This window comes from Rhinopithecus roxellana, chromosome 7, assembly GCF_007565055.1.
Source record: "Rhinopithecus roxellana isolate Shanxi Qingling chromosome 7, ASM756505v1, whole genome shotgun sequence".
NCBI lineage: Eukaryota > Metazoa > Chordata > Mammalia > Primates > Cercopithecidae > Rhinopithecus > Rhinopithecus roxellana.
Window position 1 is genome coordinate 56731482 of NC_044555.1, and position 7788 is coordinate 56739269.

The window sequence follows — 7788 nt, forward strand, 5'->3', positions numbered from 1 at the left end:
AAACCCAGGCGGGCCCCCTCACCTCTACGCCTCATCGCCACCCCAGCCATTTCTCGTTAAGCGAAGCAAAGCAGGTCTCCCACCTCCCCCGTCCACGATCCCCGCCATCCTTGATGGGAAAACCAAGGGAGTCGACCCACCGCTTCATCCTCACTCGCTCCCCACAGCCCCTGCTAGCTATCTTGCCTGAAAAAACCAAGAGGTGTCCCCACCTCGCCGCACCCCCCACTGCCCGCCATCCTTGGTGACAAAACCAGGGCCCCCCCCCCTTCACTCCCTTCTAACTCCCCACCATCCCCGGCACAGGAAAACATGGAGAGCCCCCATTTCACTCCCAATACCCCACCTCCACCCCAGTGCCTCCTAGTCCCCATCGAGGTGAAAACCCAGGGGAGGCCGAGGCACACACAAGGGGGGACCTCGCAGTCCCTCGTCCCGCACGCCGCAGCCCGGGACTCCCCCCGCCCCCGGCCTCAGCGAGGCCGCCGAGGCCGCAGGTACCCAGCCCTGGAAGGCCAAGCAGCCGGGACCGCAGGGACCAGCCCAGAGCGGCGGCGGCGGCGGGGCAGGAAGGCAGCCGCTCCCCCGGGACCCAGGACGCGGGCGGGCGGGAGGCACACACGCGCGCACAAGCGGAGAGAAAGCGGGCTTACTGCGTGGGGATGCTCGCCCGCGCAGCTGTCTCGGCGGCGGCGGCCACTGCCTGCACCGAGGCCGAGGCACGGCGGTAGCGGCGGCGGCTGCGGACTGAGCCCCCTCCGCCGGGCGGTGGATGTAGGGCGCGGGAGGGGCGCGAGGGGAGGGGTGCGCACGGGGGAGGCGGGGAGGGAAGGAGGGGAGGGAGCAGGAGCGCGGGGGCGGGCGCGGCTGGCCCGGGGCGGGGCGCAGCGCGCGCCGGGCCGGGTTCTGCCCACTGCACGGAAGCTGTGTGCGGGGCGCGCGCGCGGGAGGCGGCCGGACTGGCGCGGGGAGGGGGGCGGCTCGCCACGCACCCCGCGCGCCCACGAGTCCCCGCCACTGGAGAGGCCCAGGCGCGCGGAGAGGGTGGCTGCGGGGACGCGGTGGCAGGCTTTTTCCCGAGGGCCCGCTCGGATCCGAAGGCCGGGAGGAGGGCGGGCCGGGGGCGCCTCGGGCCCCCTCCCTCGCGCAGCGGGCCTTAGAGGCCGGTGGGAGTCACGAGTCACTGCGGGCAGCCGGGGCTGGGGAGGTGGGAGCAACAAAGACAGCCAAGTGAGGGTGGTGTCTCGCCTCACTGGGGGTCTCGCTAACCTGCGCACTCCCTGAAAAGCGGCCCCGGTTCGGGGCGCACGCCGTTTCGGCCCCCGACTTCGGAACCCGGTGGCTCGGAGCCGCGCAGAAAGGCCCACCGACGACCCCTCCCCTTTAGTAACAAGCCGGAGGGAGCTGAAGAAGCCCCATCCATAATCCTAATGCCACCATCCAGAGCGTTTTAGCGTCACTCAGAAAGCACCCATGGCAAAGCGGCGCGTGGCGTCTCATTCACTCAGCATTCAGTTTACTGAGCCCTCGCCATGTGCCAAGCTCAGTGCTGGGCGCTGGTGATAACAGCGTCGTCTGCAGACAGTACCCACCCTGCCCTGGGAGCTTGTAATCTAGTCGGGGAGACAGACAATAAAGAATTGAGAAAATAATCAAATTTGGATAAAGCTTGTATAGGAGAAGTGCAAATAGTGTGATTAGGAAAGGAGGAGATGACATTTAAGCTGAACCCTGAAAGATATGAAAGAGCCAGGAAAAAGTTTTCCAGAAAGCAAGCCAGAAGGAGGGACCAAATCTTGATGCTTTGCAATTAAAAGGTGGTGATCATGATTGGCGCCAGGAGAGCTGGGGAGAGTACCAGAAAGTAAGGCTGGACAGGTTGGCAGGGACCAGATCCTGGATTGCATGCTTGTCCATGGGCAGGTGCAGTCCATGGGCAGGCCACTTCATTCCAGAATCAATGGGAGGGCATTGAATGAGTGGCTTAACCCCAAGGCGTGACATGGTCTGACTTACATTTCTTTTAACTGAGCTTTTGTCTTTTGGGATGATTGTAGATTCATATGCATTTGTAAGAAATCATACAGAGAGATCTGGTGTCCCCCTTGCCCTATTTCCCCCAATGCAAAACTACACTATAAGATAACTAGAATGTTGACATTAGTACAATCTACCAATCTTATTTTGATTTCTCCAGTTTTACTTCTAGTGTGTGTGTGTGTGTGTGTGTGTGTGTGCGTGTCTGGTATGTGTGTGTTTAGGTCTATACAATTTTATCATGTGTGGCCTCTTTCCATTACCGTGGTCAATGCATAAAACGGTTTCATCATTGCAACGACCTTACCTGTTGTACTATAATTATAAAATAGCAATAACCATCTCCTCAGTTCCCCAAGTCTTTCACCATTGGCAACCACTAATCTGTCCTCCATTTCTGTAAGTTTGGTATTTCGAGAATGTTTTGTAAATGACTCATACAATATTCATTTTGAGATTGACTTTTCTCACTCGGTTTTGAGTTCCTTGAGATTCATCCAAGTTGTTGGGTGTTTCCATAGCTTGCTCTTTTTTATTGCTGAGTAGTATTCCAGATCTGATTTACATTTTTAAAAGACCACCTTGACTACTATGTGGAGAATAGTTCAGAACACATTAAAAATTGAAATAGGGACATTAGGAGGCTTTCTCAATAGTTTCTATCAAAGCTGATGGTGGTTTAGATTCGGGTGGTGCTAGTGGAGGGAAGTGGAAGGATTTGATGGAACAGGGTTGCAGAGGGAATTGGAGTTGAAGTAGAGACAGCATAGGGTAGACAACTGTTTTGAGACTTTCCAATGTAAAGGGGAAGAACAATGGAGCAGAACTGGAGGAGCGAGTAGGGACAAGAAAAGATTCTCTTCTCTCTTTGTGATTTGAGAGATGAGAGCCTGTTGGTCAACAGTTTAGGGATAATCAGTAGAGGGGTTGGTGAGGCATGACAGGAGGGTTTACTAAAGGAGTAAAGCCCCCTGCCTAGGTGAGATGGAATAAGGACTGGATTCATGGGAAGAATTTGCCTTCGATCTGCTGAAAGTCATTCTTCCCTGTACAGAAGACCATGGAGGTAGATGATGATGGCAGGAGCGGGTGTAGGGGTGGTGTGGTATACATAGATCCAGCAAATAGATCCTCATGATTCCTATTTGCCCCATGTCGCACAAACTGGCTAGTGGTCTCCCTTACCAGAGAACCAGCAGCGTAAGCCCTTATAAAGTCCCCTTCTCTGCCCCTGGCACCAGGGGCCTGGGCTTTCTCTTTTCGCCTTCTAAGCCCTCAGAAGCACTGAAGTTTGGTCCTTCTAGATGGCAAGAGAAGTCCCGCTACACTGCCTAGGAGAAGAGGAAGCCAGTCTGCCCCCACTCCATCATGGAAAGGCACTGAACAATTAGCTTGGCCACAGACAACTCCCCACCCCATACCAGCCCTGTGCCCAGCCCAAAAGAAACAGCCAAGAGGCACCCATGATGGAAGGCTCTGGACAGAGGACCCTCTTTCAGGGAAACTTCAGGCTATTCTTTGGCATTCAATCAGTGTTAGTTGTGATTCATTCGTCTCAAGACTCCTTCCTTTCTTCCTCTTCCTTTATTCATTCTTCCTTCTTGTTTTTCCCCCTTGTCGCTCCCCCCATCTCTGCTCCATTCCTACCTTCTTGCTTCCTTCCTTCCTGCCACCTCCACTTCTTTCCTCCCTTCCTCCCTTGTGCAGACATTGGTGATGCTCTTACTAGGTACAAGGCGTCCTGCCTCCAACATTGCCCCACCTTAGTCTGCACCCAAGGCCAGCCCAGTCTGCCTCTTAACACTGCATCTCCTTGAGACAGACTCAAATTATGTGGGTCATGGAAACACATCGCTCCAATGAAAGCATGTCAGGGACTGTAGTTTGTGTTGCAGAACAAGCAAAACGAATAAAAAGAAAGGGGTTGCCCAAATTGTGAACTTGTGTGCTACATTTTGGTAATGTTTTCAGTGTTAAGAAGTAAAAAGAAATTAAATAGACTAAAAGCAGGTAGTGTGATCTCAAATCTGATCGTTTGGATTTCTGTTTAGTAAGGAATAGGGTGCGAGGAAAACGGCCTTCAATTTCAATAGAATTTAAAGCACCCTTGGAAGGAAATATGAAGCATTTATCATCACACAAAGTAATCAAGTCCTTTACATTCTCTTCAAAAAGTACCATTAGAACTAATAATTCTAAGTTATCGAAAATGTATTATGTAATGGACAGTTTGCATACATCATTTTATTTACTCTTATATGAGATACTTTATAGATGATGAGGAAACTGAGACTTAAGCAACTTTGGAACCAGGATTTAAAACCAAGCAGCCTAGTTCCAGAGCCCACAATCCAAACCTGTATACTCTGCTTCCAAAACAATGAAAGTAGAGTGTTCATCACTTTTTATTACAGTCATCCAAAGTGGCTGCTTCTTTCAGGTAAGTGATTTTTCCCTCAAAGTGGTGCTCATCTGACTTTGTCAATGGAACCCACAGGGAAGCAGTGGCTCCATTTCATGATCATCCCGTGTCCTGTCAATGGTGGAGCCCAAAACAACTCTCAGAGAACACACCTACTTCTCCAGCCAACCTTACCTCCTGCCTCTCCCCAAGTAGGCTGTTAGTCTGGGATCTAGAAGGATCTCCAAAAACATCCTGTGCATTCCCCTCTTGAAACCTTAGTTACTGCAGTAACTAAGTAACCTTCTGCCTAGAAAAGTTTCAACAACTTCCTGTAGGTCTAAGGCTGAACTCTCCCCGGCCTGCCCCCACCCTGATCTATTTCTCCCCCCCCACCCCCCCAACACCATTACCTGTCTCTGTTAATGGCACACCACCCACCCACGTGGCCAAAGTAAAAGCTGCTATTACTTTTGACTCAGTCTTTTTCACATCCCATAGGTCATCAAGCCCTAGAAATTCTATTTCTGAAATAGTGAAACCTCACTGTCCCTTTCAAGCCGTTCCTGACCAACTCAGGCAGAATCCAGTTCTCCCGTGGCATTTGGTTCATGCCGATAGCACAGCAGGTAATCATGACATACCTGGCCATTTCATGTGTCTATTTTCCCCAGAAGATCATAAGCTCCTTGAGAGCACACAATTTATTTTCCTTGTTTATACTTCCAGTTTCTTGGAACATGGTAAGCATTAAATTATAATAGTGTTGTTGTTTTGTTGTTGTTGTTGTTGTTGTTTTTAAGATGGAGTTTCACTCTTTTGCCCAGGCTGGAGTAAAGTGGTGTGATCCCTGCTCACTGCAAGCTCTGCCCACAGGGTTTAAGTGATTCTCCTGCCTCAGCCTCCCGAGTAGCTGAGATTACAGGAGCCCACCACCACGCCTGGCTAAGTTTTTGTATTTTTAGTAGAGATGGGGTTTCGCCATGTTGAAAACTCATTATGGTAAACTATAAACATATACCTAATAGAGAAAATAATGTAATGAACTTCCATGGACCCAACACCCAACTTCAGAAATTATCAACACATGATCTATTTTGTTTTAATTGTAGTTATCCTACCAATTCCCTCCAACATACATACACCGGATTATTTAAAATCAAATGCAAAAAACATCATATCATTCCATCCGGAAATACTTCAGTATATGTGGCTAAAAGATAAAGATGCTTTTCTCCTTTTTATAACATAAGAACAATATCATCACACCTAGGAACAGTTAGTGAAAATTTCTTAATACCAAAAAATACCCAGTCAGGATTCTGAATTCTCCAGATGTCTCCCAAACGTTGTTTTTACAGTTCATTTATTTCAAGCAGGATATTTTTTGTGACATATAAAATTCATATGAAATTCACATTTCAGTGTCGAGAAATAAAGTGTTATTAGAACACAAGTACATTCATTTGTTTACATATTATCTGTGGTTACTTCCTCAGTACGATAGTACAACGGAGTAGTTGTGACGAGATCATATGGCCCACGAAGTCGAAAATACTGGTTTTGTTCTGTGAAGAACCAGTATTGTTGACCCCTGATATAAACAGTTTCTATTTTGGTGACCTGGTAATCTGTTTAATGATAAGCATCTTTCCATGTCAAGAAATAATCTTTTTTTACTATTATTTTTAATTGACACATAATCATTGTGCATCTTTATGGGGTACAGTGTGATATTTCAATATATGTATACAATGTGTAATGATCAAATCAGGATAATTAGCATACCCATCACTTCAAACACTGATCTTTGTGTGTGTGTGTGTTTGAGACACAGTGCCCAGGCTGGAGTGCAGTGGCGCAATCTCAGCTCACTGCAACCTCTGCCTCCTGGATTCAAGCGATTCTCTTGCCTCAGCCTCCCGAGTAACTGGGATTACAGGCACACACCACCAGGCCTGGCTAATTATTTTGTATTTTCAGCAGACGTGGAGTTTCTCCATGTTGGCCAGGTTGGTCTCGAACTCCCGACCTCAGGTGATCTGCCCGCCTTGGCCTCTCAAAGTGCTGGGATTACAGGTGTGAACTACTGCGCCCAGCCTGATCATTTCTTTGTGTTGGGAACATTCAGATGGGCTCTTCTAGCTTTTTGAAAATATACAATAATTGTTAACGATAGTCACCCTACAGTGCCATACAACACCAGAACTTATTTCTCCCATCTAGCTGTAACATTGTTTGCATTAACCATCTTCTCACTACTACCTATCCCCTTACCCTTCCCAGCCTCTAGTAACCACTATTCTACTCTGTACTTACATGAGATTAACATTTTTAACTTCCACATATGAGTCAGAATATGGAGTGTTTGTCTTTCTGTTCCTGGCTTATTTCACTTAACATAATGTCCTTCAAGCTCATAATGTTGCTGTGAATGACAGGGTTTCATTCTTTTTTTATGGCTGAATAGTACTCCATTTGTGTGTGTGTGTGTGTGTGTGTGTGTGTGTGTGTGTGTGTGTATCACATTTTCCTTATCCATTCATCTGTTGATGGACACAGGTTGACTCTATATTGTGGCTGTTGTGAATAGTGCTACAATAAAACTTGGGAGTGCACATTTCTCTTTGACATATTGATTTCGTTTCCTTTGGATATATACCCAGTAGTGGGATTTCTGGATTATAGGCTAGTTCTATTTTTAGCTTTTTGAGGAACTTCTATACTGTTTTCCATAATAGTTGCACTAATTTACATTCCCACCAACCATCTACAATAGTTCACTTTTCTCTGCATCCTTCCCAGAATTTGTTATTTTTGTCCTTTTGATAATAGCCATTCTAACTGGCATGAGGAGACATCTCATTGTGCCAGCCACAAATTTTAAAGACCCATTTATTACATTTAGTTGCTATGTTTTTGATTAATGGTTCTTGGGTGGATAGATGGATGGGTGAATGAATTCTCTCTACCTTCTTTCACCCATTTCTACTACAGTCCAAATTTTACCTGTTTTACAAATATCTGTCTATCTGATGTTGGAACCTGCTCAAACCCTTCAGTCTCTCTCTCTTTTTCTTTTTCTTTTCTTTTCTTTTTTTTTTTTTTTTTTTTTTTTTTTTTTTTTTTTTTTTTTTTTGAGACGGGGTCTCACTCTGTCACCCATTTGGAGTTCGGTGGCACGATCTTGGCTTATTACAACCTCAGCCTCCCAGGCTCAAGTGATCCTCCCACCTCAGCCTCCTGAATAGCTGGGACCAGAGGCATGCACCACCACGCCTCACTTCTCTCTCTTTTTCTGTAGCACGTATCATAATTGTCTCTTGCCCTTATCATGTTTAATCTTATAT

General features: G+C 47.4%; 1 protein-coding gene across 2 annotated transcripts in view; it reads right to left on the minus strand.

Annotated features, from left to right (window-relative positions):
- FHL1 (four and a half LIM domains 1) overlaps window positions 1–821 on the minus strand; it is a 67569-nt gene extending 66748 nt beyond the window's left edge. For both annotated transcript variants that reach the window (XM_030934541.1, XM_030934539.1), the window contains exon 1: window positions 654–821. The gene's annotated coding sequence lies outside the window, so the exon portion shown is untranslated. The remainder of the gene's footprint in view (window positions 1–653) is intronic.
- Window positions 822–7788: the final 6967 nt, after the last annotated feature.